General features: G+C 43.5%; 1 long non-coding RNA gene across 4 annotated transcripts; it reads left to right on the top strand.

Annotated features, from left to right (window-relative positions):
- Positions 1–8,013: 8,013 nt before the first annotated feature.
- Positions 8,014–11,790, top strand: LOC125508530 (uncharacterized). 4 transcript variants are annotated; one of them, XR_007283581.2, is made up of 3 exons: positions 8,314–10,284; positions 10,800–10,862; positions 11,399–11,790. It is a non-coding gene; the product is annotated as an uncharacterized LOC125508530 (long non-coding RNA). The 4 variants fall into 4 exon arrangements; XR_007283582.2 differs by lacking the exon at positions 10,800–10,862 and having other exon boundaries at positions 8,014–10,284; XR_015604348.1 differs by having other exon boundaries at positions 8,014–10,284; positions 10,800–11,790.
- The last annotated feature ends 4,616 nt before the right edge of the window (positions 11,791–16,406 follow it).

The raw sequence follows: 16,406 nt of genomic DNA, 5'->3' as shown, positions 1-16,406 counted from the left end.
TCGTATCATTTGGACTTTGTTTGATACTCCAACGGTTAACCGAGGGACCGAAAAGGCCTCGTGTGTGTTACAGCCCAACACCCCTCCAATTTGGCCCAAAACCCACCTAACTTTGCTCCATCATCTAAAGCGTTCGATCACGATCGCGTGGCCGAAAACCGCACCTCATTTGGACTCTCCTAGCTCCTCCTATGCCTATTTATACCCCCTCCCCGAAAAATCCGGATCCCCTCGTCCTCAAACCCTAAAAATCCGTCTCCATCGCCGCCGGACGTGTCCGGGGGAGCCGGACAACGTCCGCCCGTCACCGCCGCCAACCGCCGGCCGCCACCTGTCCGCGCCCCGCGCCCACTTCCCCGCCGGCCCGCCGCGCCCGCCTCCGGCCCCCGCGGCCCAAAGGCCTCCGCCGCCCGCGCCCGATCTCTGCCGCCCGCGCCCGTCTCCGCCCCGGCGACCGGACCCTGCAGGCCGCCGCGCGCCGCCGCCTCGCCGGTCGAGCTCGCCGTGCCGCCCCCAGGCCGAGCTCCGGCCGCCGCCGCCGCCGCGTCCGCGCTCGCCGCCACCAACCGCCGCCGCCGCGCCGTGGCCGCCGCCCCGCCGCCTCTCCGGCTTCCCGCCGGCCGGATCCGGCAAGATCCGGCCCAGGAGCACCTCGCCGCTGTCATCCCGCTCCGGCGAGCTCCATCCCCGCCATGAACAGTGCCCGCCGCCGCCTCAGTTCGCGCGCCGGTCAAACCCTAGATCTGAGGGCTGTTTTTTTTCTAAGTCCCTGATATTTTCAGTCCAAGTGCTCATGTTCATGACCCCGTAACTTTGCATTCGTAGCTCCGATTCATGCATTTAGCATATAAAAATGTTCATATCAGAGAGTACATCATTTCGTTCCATTGCGTCATTATCATTTGAGTTCATCTTGATGCCCGATATGCTATTAGAAGAGGGCTACTTGAGATAATTGTCAGATCTGCTATTCCATTTAGGTTTTTGTCATTTTTTGCCATGATTATTGTGTGCATGCTATGCCCTGATGCTCTACATGTGTTTTGTTAAGGGTTTTGTCATCTTTTCAGAGGTGCAACCCATGTATTTTTGTGATGTGTGTGGTGACTAGTGCAAGCTTGCAAAGTGGTGCACTTGCTAATTCTGTTTTCAGGGACTTAGTAATTTCACTAAGTCCTTGACCTGTTTATCTCATGATGCCATATGTTCATGTTGTTTCCTAGTGATCCGTGCCTCTTTTGAGGATGATCAGTAAGGATGTTTTGTTAATATTGTAGTTCTCTATCCATCCATGTCTTTGTTTGCAATTATGGAGCACCCTAGCTTGAGTCAATCGAGCTCTACTTTTGCTACTTCGTGAATCTGGGCAGATTGTCAACTTGTTTGCAATTTTGCCGGTGATGTTGTAGTTGATCCGTGCATGCTATGCTATTGTTCTTTCCATGTATAACTTGAATTTTTTGCCTTCTTGATGGATGTATGCTTGTCTTGCCATGACTTGCACCGTAGTGAGTGCATCGAGCTCGTAAACATGCCTACTTGAGTTATATTTCAGCATGTCTCAGTTTTTCACTAAGTCTGAAAACTGATTATGTTTTTGCTATGTTCACATGCTTGCAATTGTATTTTCCGATCCCTTTTGGCTCAAGGTCACTAAGGGACTTTTGTTAAGATCTTTGAGTAGCTCCATGCCATGCTTTACTTTGCCATGATCAGGTCCTGTAGCATGTAGTTTTGTTGCTCCGAAGAGTGCTACCTGATCTGAAATTCCAGACAAGTGTTAATTTCACCAAGTCTGAGATCTGTTTGTCATATGCATTTTTGCCATGCTTGTTTGACCCTGTTAATGGATGAATTGGCCGTAGCTCAGTGCTAGACTTCTGTTAAGCATCTTGTGTGCATCCCGGCCATGTATTTTGTTGTCATGTTTGGGTGCTGTAGCATGTTCATCTCGTTGCATTTAGATGGCTACTTGCTGTAAATCGCAGACCGGTGTCATTTTTGAATCGCTTGCCATTTCCAAACCGTAACTCCGATTCCGACGTTCTTTATATCGTTTTCAAGCGATTTCATCTCATCTTTCCAGTGGAACACTTGGATTTCCAAGTTGAGGCCAGGTTCATGCAATTCCTGTCATACCTTGCATTTTGCATCCCGCATCGCATCCCGCATAGCATATCATCTTTGCATTGTGTTTTTTGAGTTTGCACGTGGTTGATTGTATCCTTGTTGCTTTTTTGTCTTGTTTGGGTAGAGCCGGGAGACGAGTTCACTAACGAGGAGCCCGTTGAGTTTGCTTTTGAGGATCCAGTCAACTCTGACAACTGTGCAGGCAAGATGATCATACCCTCGAAATCACTACTATCTTTGCTATGCTAGTTTGCTCGCTCTTTTTCTATGCCATTTCTACAATGCCTACCACTTGCTTTCAAGCCTCCCAAATTGCCATGTCAAACCTCTTACCCACCATTGTCTTAGCAAACCGTTGATTGGCTATGTTACCGCTTTGCTCAGCCCCTCTTATAGCGTTGCTAGTTGCAGGTGAAGATTGGGGGCCGTTCCTTGTTGGAACCTTTATTTACTTGTTGGGATATCATTATATTGCCATGTTATCTTAATACATCTATATACTTGGTAAAGGGTGGAAGGCTCGGCCTCTCGCCTAGTGTTTTGTTCCACTCTTACTGCCCTAGTTTCCGTCATATCGGTGTTATGTTCCCGGATTTTTGCGTTCCTTATGCGGTTGGGTTATAATGGGAACCCCTTGATAGTTCGCCTTGATTAAAGCTTTTCCAGCAACGCCCAACCTTGGTTTTACCATTTGCCACCTAGCCTTTTCTTTCCCTTGGGTTCTGCAGACTCAAGGGTCATCATTATTTTAACCCCCCCGGGCCAGTGCTCCTCTGAGTGTTGGTCCAAACTGTCAGCCGCCGGTGGCTACCAGGGGCAACTCTGGGCTGGCCTACCGGAAGTTTAGACAATCTGAGTGTGCCCTGAGAAAGAGATATGTGCAGCTCCTATCGGGATTTGTCGACACATTCGGGCGGTGTTGCTGGTCTTATTTTAACCTGTCGAAGTGTCTTGAAGAACCGAGATACCGAGTCTGATCGGAACGTCTTGGGAGGAGGTCTATTCCTTCGTTGACCATGAGAGCTTGTCATGGGCTAAGTTGGGACTCCCCTGTAGGGATTGAACTTTCGAAAGCCGTGCCCGTGGTTATGGGCAGATGGGAATTTGTTAATGTCCGGTTGTAGATAACTTGAACCTTAATCAATTAAAATGAATCAACTAAGTGTGTTACCGTGATGGCCTCTTCTCGGCGGAGTCCGGGAAGTGGACACGGTGTTGGAGTAATGTTTGCGCAGGTTGCTCTCTAGTTTCTCGCTCGTGCTTTGCCTCCTCTTCTCGCTCTCTTTTGCGAATAAGTTCACCACCATATTTGCTAGTCGCTTGCTGCAGCTCCACATATTTACCTTGCCTTACCTATAAGCTTAAATAGTCTTGATCGCGAGGGTGCGAGATTGCTGAGTCCCTGTGGCTCACAGATTACTATTACACCAGATGCAGGGCCTGATGATTCCGCTCCAGGAGACGCGTATGAGCTCAAGTGGGAGTTCGACGAGGACTCTCAACGTTACTATGTTTCCTTTCCCGATGATCAGTAGTGGTGCCCAGTTGGGGGTGATTGGGACCGTGTCGCTTGTTGGGTTATCTTTTATTTTGGCGTCGTAGTCGGGCCATGAGTGTTTGGTTGATGTAATGTTATTTATGTACTTGATTGACGTCGCGAGTGTAAGCCAACTATGTTATCTCCCGTTTATTAGTTATATTACATGGGATGTTGTGAAGATTGCCTAACTTGCGACATATGCCTTCAATGCGATTATGTCTCTAAGTCGTGCCTCGACACGTGGGAGCTATAGTCGCATCGAGGGTGTTACATAGCAGTAGAGAAGGAATCGCTCGATCGGGTTCAGTTAACAGCCAGATCGAGTGATCGCTCGGGTTCAGTAACGCGTAGTGCTACCTCTTGAGCACTGCGTTGGTTTTCCCTTGAAGAGGAAAGGGTGATGCAGCAAAGTAGCGTAAGTATTTTCCTCAGTTTTTGAGAACCAAGGTATCAATCCAGTAGGAGATCACGCTCGTGTCCCACGCACCTACACAAACTAATAAGAACCTCGCAACCAATGCGATAAAGGGGTTGTCAATCCCTTCACGGTCACTTACAAGAGTGAGATCTGATAGATATGATAAGATAATATTTTTGGTATTTTTATGATAAAGATGCAAAGTAAAATAAATAGCAAAAGAAATAACTAAGTGTTGGAAGATCAATATGATCGAAGATAGACCCGGGGGACATAGGTTTCACTAGTGGCTTCTCTCAAGAGTATAAGTATTATGGTGGGTAAATGAATTACTGTCGAGCAATTGATAGAATTGAGCATAGTTACGAGAATATCTAGGTATGATCATGTATATAGGCATCACGTCCGCGACAAGTAGACCGAAACGATTATGCATCTACTACTATTACTCCACACATTGACCGCTATCTAGCATGCATCTAGAGTATTAAGTTCATAAAAACAGAGTAACGCCTTAAGCAAGATGACATGATGTAGAGGGATAAACTCATGCAATATGATATAAACCCCATCTTTTTATCCTCGATGGCAACAATACAATACGTGTCAGTTTCCTTTCTGTCACTGGGATCGAGCACTGCAAGATTGAACCCAAAGCTAAGCACTTCTCCCATTGCAACAAAGATCAATCTAGTAGGCCAAACCAAACTGATAATTCGAAGAGACTTGCAAAGATAAACCAATCATACATAAAAGGACTCAGAGGAGAATCAAATATTATTCATAGATAAACTGGACCATAAACCCACAATTCATCGGATCTCAACAAACACACCGCAAAAGAAGATTACATTGAATAGATCTCCAAGAAGATCGAGGAGAACTTTGTATTGAGATCCAAAAAGAGAGAAGAAGCCATCTAGGTAATAACTATGGACCTGTAGGTCTGAAATAAACTACTCACACATCATCGGAGAGGCCATGGAGTTGATGTAGAGTCCCTCTGTGATCAATGCCCCCTCCCGCAGAGCTCCGGAAAAGGCCCCAAGATGGGATCTCTCGGGTACAGAAGGTTGCGACGGTGGAATTAGGTTTTCGTGGTGCTCTTGGATGTTTGGGGGGGTGGTACGTGGATATATATAGGAGGAAGAAGTACATCGGTGGAGCAACGAGGGGCCCACGAGGGTGGAGGGCGCGCCCAGGGGGTAGGTGATGTCTACTACACAACCATCTTCTAAACGTGGTTGGGCCTCCAAGTGTAGAGGTTTGTTGGACAGTAGCAAATTTCCCTCAAGTGGATGACCTAAGGTTTATCAATCCGTGGGAGGCGTAGGATGAAGATGGTCTCTCTCAAGAAACCCTGCAACCAAATAACAAAGAGTCTCTTGTGTCCCCAACACACCCAATACAATGGTAAATTGTATATGTGCACTAGTTCGGTGAACAGATGGTGATACAAGTGGTATATGCATGGTAGATAATGGTTTTTGTAATCTGAAAATATAAAAACAGCAAAGTAACTAATGATAAAAGTGAGCACAAACGGTATTGCAATGCTACGAAACAAGGCCTAGGGTTCATACTTTCACTAGTGCAAGTTCTCTCAATAATAATAACATAATTAGATCACATAACTATCACTCAACATGCAACAAAGAGTCACTCCAAAGTCAATAATAGCGGAGAACAAATGAAGAGATTATAGTAGGGTACGAAACCACCTCAAAGTCATTCTTTCCAATCAATCCGTTGGGCTATTCCTATAAGTGTCACAAACAGCCCTAGAGTTCGTACTAGAATAACACCTTAAGACACAACTCAACCAAAACCCTAATGTCACCTAGATACTCCAATGTCACCACAACTATCCGTGGGTATGATTATACGATATGCATCACACAATCTCAGATTCATCTATTCAACCAACACATAGAACCTCAAAGAGTGCCCAAAGTTTCTACCGGAGAGTCAAGCCAAAAACGTGTGTCAATCCCTATGCATAGATTCCTAAGGTCACGGAACCCGCAAGTTGATCACCAAAACATACATCAAGTGGATCAATAGAATACCCCATTGTCACCACGGGTATCCCACGCAAGACATACATCAAGTGTTCTCGAATCCTTAAAGACTCAATCCGATAAGATAACTTCAAAGGGAAAACTCAATCCATTACAAGAGAGTAGAGGGGGGGGGGAAACATCATAATATCCAACTATAATAGCAAAGCTCGCGATACATCAAGATCGTACCACCTCAAGAACACGAGAGAGAGAGATCAAACACATAGCTACTGGTACATACCCTCAGCCCCGAGGGAGAACTACTCCCTCCTCGTCATGGAGAGCACCGGGATGATGAAGATGTCCACCGGAGAGGGATTCCCCATCGGCAGGGTGCCGGAACGGGTCTAGATTGGCTTTCGATGGCTACGGAGGCTTTTGGCGACGGAACTCCCGATCCATTGTGCTCCCCGAAGTTTTTAGGGTATATGGGTATATATGGGAGGAAGAAATACATCGGTGGACCTCCGGGCTGTCCACGAGGCAGGGAGGCACGCCCCCCACCATCGTGGGCAGACCGGGACTCTCCTGGTTCAACTCCGATACTCCGTGGGCTTCTTCTGGTCCAAAAATAAGTTCCGTGAAGTTTCAGATCAATTGGACTCTGTTTGATTTCCCTTTTCTGTGATACTCTAAAACAAGGAAAAACAGGAACTGGCACTGGGCTCTGGGTTAATAGGTTAGTCCCAAAAATAATATAAAAGTGCATAATAAAGCCCATAAACATCCAAAACAGATAATCTAATAGCATGAAACAATCAAAAATTATAGATACGTTGGAGACGTATCAGCATCCCCAAGCTTAATTCTTGCTCGTCCTCGAGTAGGTAAATGATAAAATAGATTTTTTGATGTGGAATGCTACCTAACATATTTCGTTAAGCAATTCTCTTCATTTTGGTATGAATGTTCAGATCCATAAGATTCAAGACAAAAGTTTAATAATGACATAAAAATAATAATACCTCAAGCATACTAACTAAGCAATCATGTCTTCTCAAAATAACATGGCCAAAGAAAATTCATCCTTACAAAATCATATAGTTTAGTCATGCTCCATTTTCGTCACACAAGAATGCTCTCATCATGCACAACCCCGATGACAAGCCAAGCAATTATTTCATACTTCAGTAATCTCAAACTTTATAAACCTTCACGCAATACATGAGCGTGAGTCATGGATATAGGTGGAATTTAAACAAATAAAGAGGAAGCGCCTCGGCCGTTCGATGCTGGTCAACTGGGTCTCTGGCGCCCTGCCTCATGTTCGATCTTCGTTTGCCGGGTCATGTCCCGTTTTCACTGGCTGGTCAAAATGCAAGGGTGAATGACCTGTGGGCTCATGGCAAATGCAGATAGGCTGGGTCAAACTTTCCTGGGTGTTCGTGCGCCTCTCCCCGAGCATCGCGCCGCGTGTGCCGCGCGCTTCGCGTCGTGCGGCGGGGGCGAGCCGCAGTTATGCAGCATGGGCGAACCGCAGAGGGGTGGCCAGCGCTTATGCACCTGGTCCTGCGCCCACGTATATGCTATCACGATGACGGGTGGGCCGGTGCTGCCCCTGGTCCCGCTCGTCTGTTGGACTGGCTACGCGTCCCATGATGTGGGATGTAGGTTAGAGGTTTTTCGGGTCAACCGCTTTTGGCAGGACACTTCTGGCGCGTTGCCTGCGTCGTGCGTTGTGGGGCGTAGCTGCGGAGTGGTCAGCCGATGCGTGTGCACCCGCCTCATCCACCTGCCTTTGGTCAATCGTGATGACGGGTGGGCCGACGCCGCACCTGGTCCCGCTCGTCGGCGTCCTGGCTACGTGTTTTGCTGGGGTTATCACGTCGTCGTTTGTGGTCACGTGTGGGGTCCTCGCATGCAGGGCGATGCGTCGTGGCTCGTGGCTGGCCCCATTCGTTGGTCTCCTCTTTTGCTTCGTTTGAAGAGAGAGAGGGGTTGGCTGACCGATGCATGGATGTGCGCGTGGGGTAGCAGACCGATGCATAGTGCTCCTATGTCATGATGCGTACGAGATGTGCTGCCGCATACACACCCGCCGCTGCCTTTCCATGCAATGACCGGTGGGCCACGTTGGATGATGGTCCTACACGTCTATGGGTTGATTTTTTTCTGTTCATGTCGTTGAGTTTCGTCTGCGGTCGGAGTGAGTCGGGTCATGCGTCGTGCTCTGGCTGACTCCTGCGCCATGACCAGTGACCCCGGTCTTGCGGCTGGGTGTGGGCGTTCGCTTTTGCTGTAGCGCAGCCGGTAGTGTTCCCTCACATCTCGAGACCCGCATCCCGTCCTTCTCTCTCCTCCTCCTTTCTCCTCGCCAGCCATCAATCCGCCTCCTCGCTGCTCCGTTTACTCCACCGATTTCTCTCTGGCTGCCGGCCTCCCAGCCCCCACCTCACAACGGCATTTCCTGAGGAGCAGCGCGAGCGAGGCCAACAGGCGGAAGGATCGGATCGTGGCCTCGCACGCTGGCTCGTCATCTGCTTTGGCACCTTTCGGATCTGCGCTGCTGCGTGCGATGGTTCTAAATCAGTGCAGGTCATCGCCGCGGGATAGTAGGGCCGGCGGATTCTTCGCATCGGGGGCTGGCTGGCAGGGGAGGGTTAGGAGGCCGGCATGACTTGCTAACGAGCATAGGTCGGCCGCGCTCTCGCTTTGACCGCTTTGCTCTCTTTCTCCTCCTCGTTGTGTTGCGCTCTCTCTCTCTCTTCGATTGGATTGCCTCTCCTTCACCGGTGGTGCTCTCGTCGGCTGCAATGTCGTCCATACTCTGGACGGGACTGTTGGTTGAGATTCGTTCTCCTTTCCTGATCTTGTCGTGTACCCTTATTTTTTCTATGCCCTGCTGATTTCGTGTTCTTCCTTCGGCGATTAATTGAGGTGACACCACGCTCCATTTTCTTTTCTGCAAGATGTTTGATGAAATGCATATTTGTTAACCTTTTTTGCGTTCAGTTCATTTTGCTTGTTGTTCATCCTTGGCCTTATGGTCCGTCTTTCCTCCTTTTCTAGCCTACTTCTCCTTTCCAGTTCGGGTAAATGGATTGCTCTTTTGCTTGTCTGTGGATGACTATTCTTTTACCTCTGTGCACCGATCCACATCATGCGTGTGCTTTGACTACTTCATCTCTGTTTATTTAGCTGGTTCTAGGACCTCCTTTGTTGCTGCATCTTGAGCTCCTACTTTGCTGTAACTATGTCCTGCTGCTTGATGTTTGCTTCCTTTCTTTCTAGCTACATGCTTATTCTTTCTAGCCACATGCATGTTTTCCTTTTCCTATGGGAAATAGTTCAGTTATATTTATCAGTAGCATATCTATGTTTATAGATACATACTAGGAATGTGCTTCTTTAGTGTGGCCTTCTCTTTTTTATGCAAGAAGTGTGCCTTCTCTAATCTGACAATCATCTTATTTGTTGTTCTAAATAATTACTGCAGGATGGAGCAGCAGGCATAGATGAAATCTACTGCCAATTTCTATTGGTTGTGGCATCTTCCGCTGAGTAACTCTACGAAACAGCCTGCTAGCATTGATTCTTGCAATAAAAAAATAAGTCTAGCATCATTCATAAAAAGCTTATAGACTTAGATAATTTCTTAATCTTGCACTGGTTCTCACCAGTGAGATTGTAGATGTGGTATTTTGAGAATACCAGTGTAATTCACTGGTCCAAAAGCTCCATTTCTTAATGTGTTTTTGCAGAATGCTACCAGTAATGTTTTTCTTTTCCTTAATGTACAAACATATCTATTAGATATGATTTTGGATCTGAACTTTTCCCTGTCTGCAGCTCACATTGTGGTCTGGTCATGGTACAGCAAAAGGAAAAGATGTTTAAACTTTTTTTGGGCGTCATACATGAAAAGTACCTTTATTTCCATCGAGCTTAATTACTAAGAAAATGTTACCACTATTTCCTTACTAATAAACCTAAATGTTCTGAAAGTTCGGTCTCTTGCTCTCTTTGCTTATGAATCGGACACTTTGCCTTTCTTTAGTCCTTGCATGGTTCCACCTCGCTTTGACTTCATACTTTGATGGTGTTTGTAGGTATGAAGAGTGGTCATAATGTTACTTAAAGGAGGCCTCAACTCGCACCAAATACATGGGCATGTGCAACAACAACTTATGTAGGTGAGTAGCTATTTATGCTTAGTTTTGACTTGAGTACAAAAAAGAGCTTACTGACATATACAAGAGAATAGGCTACCCATTCTTGAATTGAATCAGATTGGTAGACTAAACCACGGTGGTGTACTCTTTGCTGCTGAGTTATTACAATCCAACTGAAAATAAGGGGAAAACAAACATGATCCTGCCATTTAAATTATCTCATATTTGTGGAGAAAAGTTGCATAGTTAGCTATTGCAAAATACTATCGACCCAGTTTTTGTTCAATAGACGTCCCTTCTTCGAATGTAGCTTGAACTGCGCGAGGGCATGGTAGCATGCTCATTCTATTTTTTTACTAAGGTGGTTACACTTTCCTACTTTTTGCTGAAAGAGAGTCAATTTAGTCATGAGCTATAGCGACGTTTCTGTTTACTGAACTTCGTTTTGCAGTTCCCTTCTCTTGAATGTTTATTCAAATGTGCCTAATGTTTTTTTTCAAGTTTGTAAAAACTAATAAATGCTGCTCTCAAATCAGTTAGGAGGCTGAAGGTAGTAGCTTACTGAACTCTCATTTCCGGAAAAATCTGGAGATGTCTTGGTATGGAGTTTCATGATCAACTTGCTCCGGCATAGTTAGTCTTTCTAGACTAATTGTTTGTCAGTATCTATGCTATACATGTGTTTGATTGGTTGTGCAAACATGCATGCATTGTTCTGTGTGGAAATTGCTTTATCCGGTCTGTTCTATAGCAATGTTTCCAGTGGCTGTTTAGCACATATATTTAGATAGTTTCATACGCATGCTTGGTTCTGCCAGAAAATTATCTTCCCTGATATGTTTTCAGATGCTATTTGGTATACATGTTTGTCTTTGTCATCTTTATGTTGAGTTGTGGGTTCCAAAGGTATTTATGATGATCTTTTGCATGGTGGGTCATGTTAGCATGTGCGTTGCATATTCATGATTCAAACTCTTTGTTGAGTATATATCTATATGAAGTTGTTTTTGAATGGCCCATGATTCGTTTTTTATTAGTATTTTAGTTTAAGCATTTCTCCAGAGAATCTTGATATCCAGCTGTATATATATCCAGTCATGTTTTTTTACTCTGACCGATTTCTTTTTTTTTACAGTTTGTACAATCTCTAAAGATGGTGCTCCATTGTTCTGTTAATCAAGATTTGTTCCCTCCTTTCTTACTAGCTGATACGTGATGACCGTTTGCACGGGGGGTTATGTTAACTATATTCTATTCATGATTCAAACTTTTTGTTGGGTAATTTAGTTTAGACATTGTGTCCTGAGAATCTTGATATCTAGCTGTATCGGTATAGTATAGTTTGTGATTTTTCCCTCTGAATTTATATATCCACTCAGGTTGGGATAGGTTATGAGTATTCTTAGTGTGGAAACAGCGGCAGTGCTGCACTTTCATCAGATGATGATATGCCAACCTTGCGCCATTTGGCTCTATGTTACCCGAATAAGATAACAAAATACACATGCTCAAGTATATATTTTCAAAGATGAATTATCCTTCATTTTCCATTTTGAATGGTTTGAATAAGTATCCTAAGTGGCTTCTAAAACTTACTTCTACCAACGAAGTCAAATATTTTTCATCTTAAATCGCTTCCTCAAGAATAGTTATTGAGAAAATGCAAATATTTTTGACGCGCACATGGTTTCAAATGGGTCTCTGCGCCATTTGGCGTCTGTGGGCTGGATACACTTGGACTGGCAGCCCTAAAAAATAGGATTTGTAAAAAAGATGGGCTTAAATGCTACATAACCAATGAATAAAAATTGAAGAAAAATATGGATCTCTGTTACCCATATAACATAACAAATTATGCATGCAAGTTTAGATTTTGAAAGACAAACCTCAATGTAAAGGTTCACAATTCATGCCCTATGCTTGCTCAAACATAAAATTATGAACAAATATTCTCAAACGCGCACATGGTATTAAATGGGATTATGTGCCATTTGGGGCAAGAGTCATATTTTCAGACGGACATGGTTTTCGGTGGGACTTTGTGTTGCCAAATTTAAATGTGTGTGTGCATCTAATTGTAGACAACAAGCCACAATTCTTTATTATTATTATTATTATTATTATTATTATTATTATTATAGAGCGTTAAATTTTATTACCATATGTGCTTGCCCACAACAAAACCAACTAAATTATGGATCCAGCGGGTCTCTGCACCACTTGGTAAAAATCGCCACAAAAAGAGGGGAGAAGTATAATCTGGATAAATGAGAACTAAATCCATGCATGCAAAGAAATCCGACATAGTAATAGGAAAGGAGAAATCTCACCAGTTGGGTACCTCTCTGCCGGAAATGTCTCTCTCGCCAAAATGAGCCATCGAGGAAGAAAAAGGGATAAAAAGGCAGATAGATGCAGTTGCTGCCACATCATATTCTACTCCGGACGGGACACCCAGAGAATTGTTCATGGGTCGGACTAGGTAGCATATGGGCCTTTCAAATACCTATGCCTCCATATGCACAACAATGGGAGAGTTTTTTCATGCATATGGAAAATAGAAGTTTTGCACAAACACTGCTAAAAATACCTCCTTAATTGGTTTATACATGTTGTACAAATATGTTTTTTCTCATACATGAGCTCAGATTTCTCAGCGTAATAAACAGATTTTCAATATAGCGTGATTTAAACATGGGCTCACTACTATCAAAATGGAATATGTTCTTACTAAAGGAAACTATTTTCATCGATATCATGGCTTTAGCGGGTCTCTGCGCCATTTGGCGCAACGGGTTTGGGGTGTGTACGATGCGTGCGAGTGAGTTCACCTTCAAAATGTAGGGGAGATGTAAGATCGAGATAAACGGAAAGTAAATCCATGCATGCAGCCAAATCCGAAATCAAAAGAGGCAAGAAATCGCACCGGTCGGTGGCTGAGGAAACGCCTCTGTCACGAAGCTGAGGAACCGAGAGAGAAAGGAAAGGGATAGACAGTCTTCGCTCGATCCGCCCCCTGCCGCTTCATATTCTGCTCCCCACGGGCCACAAGCATCGCTCTACGTGGGCCGGGCTAAATAGCATATGGGCTATCCTAATACCTCCTGATGCCTATATCTCCGTATATGCACAGCAAAGAGATGTTTTTTCCTAGGTTTCTTATCTTTTTCCTTTTTTTGCATGAAAAAGATGCACAGCCAGGTTTCTCACCATGATAACCATGTTTTCAATCTAAACCTATTCATGTCACACAATTATTTTCTTTTTCCAAACCCATTGCCAAAAAAACACAACCATGCCAACTTTACTCTCTCATCATAGTGACTACATTTTCAAACTGAACATATTCATATTATGCAATTTCCCTTTTCCCAGGCTATTATTTCACAATGTAATAAACATGTTTAAAAAAATAGCATGATTTAGCAAAAGGTCCTTGCGGCATGAAACTATTTTCATCGATAGCACGTCTTCAGCGGGTCTCTGTGCCAGTTGGTGCAATGGGTCAACTAGTAGAGTATAATGATGGGGGTTATGTGGAGAAGACAAAAAAGGAGAAAGTCTCACATCAACGCGGCTAATCAATGAGCTATGGAGACGCCCATCGATTGATGTTAATGCAAGGAGTAGGGATTGTCATGCAACGGATGCACTAGAGCTATACATGTATGAAAGCTCAACAAAAGAAACTAGTGGGTGTGCATCCAACTTGCTTGCTCACGAAGACCTAGGGAACTTGAGGAAGCCCATTGTTGGAATATACAAACCAAGTTCTATAATGAAAAATTCCCACTAGTATATGAAAGTGACAAAACAAGAGACTCTCTATCATGAAGATCATGGTGCTACTTTGAAGCACAAGTGTGGAAAAAAAAGGACAGTAGCATTGTCCCTTTTCATTTCTCTTTTTTTGGCCTTTCTCTTCTTTTTAATTTTTTATTGGGACAATGCTCTATTAAATGATGATCATCACACTTCTATTTATTTACAACTCAATGATTACAACTCGATACTAGAACAAGGTATGACTCTATATGAATGCCTCCGGCGGTGTACTGGGATATGCAATGAACCAAGAGTGGCATGTATGAAAGAATTATGAATGGTGGATTTGCCACAAATACTATGTCAACTACATGATCATGCTAAACAATATGACAATGATGAACGTGTCATGATAAACGGAATGGTGGAAAGTTGCATGGCAATATATCTCGGAATGGCTATGGAAATGCCATAATAGGTAGGTATGGTGGCTGTTTTGAGGAAGATATAAGGAGGCTTATGTGTGAAAGAGCGTATCATATCACGGGGTTTGGATGCACCGGCGAAGTTTGCACCAACTCTCAATGTGAGAAAGGGCAATGCACGGTACCGAAGAGGCTACCAATGATGGAAGGGTAAGAGTGCGTATAATCCATGGACTCAACATTAGTCATAAAGAACTCACATACTTATTGCAAAAATCTATAAGTCATCAAAAACCAAGCATTACGCGCATGCTCCTAGGGGGATAGATTGGTAGGAAAAGACCATCGCTCGTCCCCGACCGCCACTCATAAGGAAGACAATCAAATAACACCTCATGTTTCAAATCTGTTACACAACGTTTACCATACGTGCATGCTACGGGACTTGCAAACTTCAACACAAGTATTCCTCAAATTCACAACTACCCAACTAGCACAACTTTGATATCACTATCTCCATATCTCAAAACAATCATCAAGTATCAAACTTCTCTTAGTATTCAATGCACTTATAAGAAAGTTTTTACTAATCTTGAATACCTAGCATATTAGGATTATTTAAGCAAATTACCATGCTATTTAAGACTCTGAAAATAATCTAAATGAAGCATTAGAGATCAATAGTTTCTATAAAACAAATCCACCACCGTGCTCTAAAAGATACAAGTGAAGTACTAGAGCAAAACTATATAACTCAAAAGATATAAGTGAAGCACATAGAGTATTCTAATAATTTCCGAATCATGTGTGTCTCTCTCAAAAGGTGTGTACAACAAAGATGATTGTGGTAAACTAAAAATTAAAGACTCAAATCATACAAGACGCTCCAAGCAAAACACATATTATGTGGTGAATAAAAATATAGCTCCAAGTAAAGTTACCGATGGAAGTATACGAAAGAGGGGATGCCTTCCGGGGCATCCCCAAGCTTAGGCTCTTGCTTGACCTTGAATATTACCTTGGGGTGCCTTGGGAATCCTCAATTTTAGGCTCTTGCCACTCCTTATTCCATAGTCCATCGAATCTTTACCCAAAACTTGAAAACTTCACAACACAAAACTTAACAGAAAACTCGTAAGCTCCGTTAGTATAAGAAAATAAATCACCACTTAGGTACTGTTGTGAACTCATTCTAAATTCGTATTGGTGTAATATATACTGTATTTCAACTTCTCTATGGTTCATAACCTCCGATACTACTCATAGATTCATCAAAATAAGCAAACAACACATGGAAAACAGAATCTGTCAAAAACAGAACAGTCTGTAGTAATCTGGATCAAACATATACTTCTGGAACTCATAAAATTCTAAAATAAATTTCTGGACGTGAGGAATTTATCTATTAATCATCTTCAAAAAGAATTAACTAAATAGAACTCTCCAATAAAAAATGGCAGCAATACTTGTGAGCGCTAAAGTTTCTGTTTTTACAGTAAGATCAACAAGACTTTCCCCAAGTCTTCCCAACGGTTCTACTTGGCACAAACACTAATTAAGACATAGAAACTCAATCATAACAGAGGCTAGATAAATTAATTATTACTAAACAGGAACAAAAAGCAAGGAACAAAAATAAAATTGGGTTGCCTCCCAACAAGCGCTATCGTTTAACGCCCCTAGCTAGGCATGATGATTTCAATGATGCTCACATAAAAGATAAGAATTGAAACATAAAGAGAGCATCAAGAAGAATATGACTAGCACATTTAAGTCTAACCCACTTCCTATGCATAGGGATTTTGTGAGCAAACAACTTATGAGAACAATAATCAACTAGCATAGGAAGGCAAAATAAGCATAACTTTGAAACTTTAAGCACATAGAGAGGAAACTTGATATTATTGCAATTCCTACAAGCACATATTCCTCCCTCATAATAATTTTCAGTAG

Source organism: Triticum urartu, chromosome 5A, assembly GCF_056163025.1.
Source record: "Triticum urartu cultivar PI428250 chromosome 5A, HENAU_Tu73, whole genome shotgun sequence".
In the NCBI taxonomy this organism is placed as follows: Eukaryota; Viridiplantae; Streptophyta; class Magnoliopsida; order Poales; family Poaceae; genus Triticum; species Triticum urartu.
This window is presented reverse-complemented; position numbering and strand designations above follow the sequence as displayed.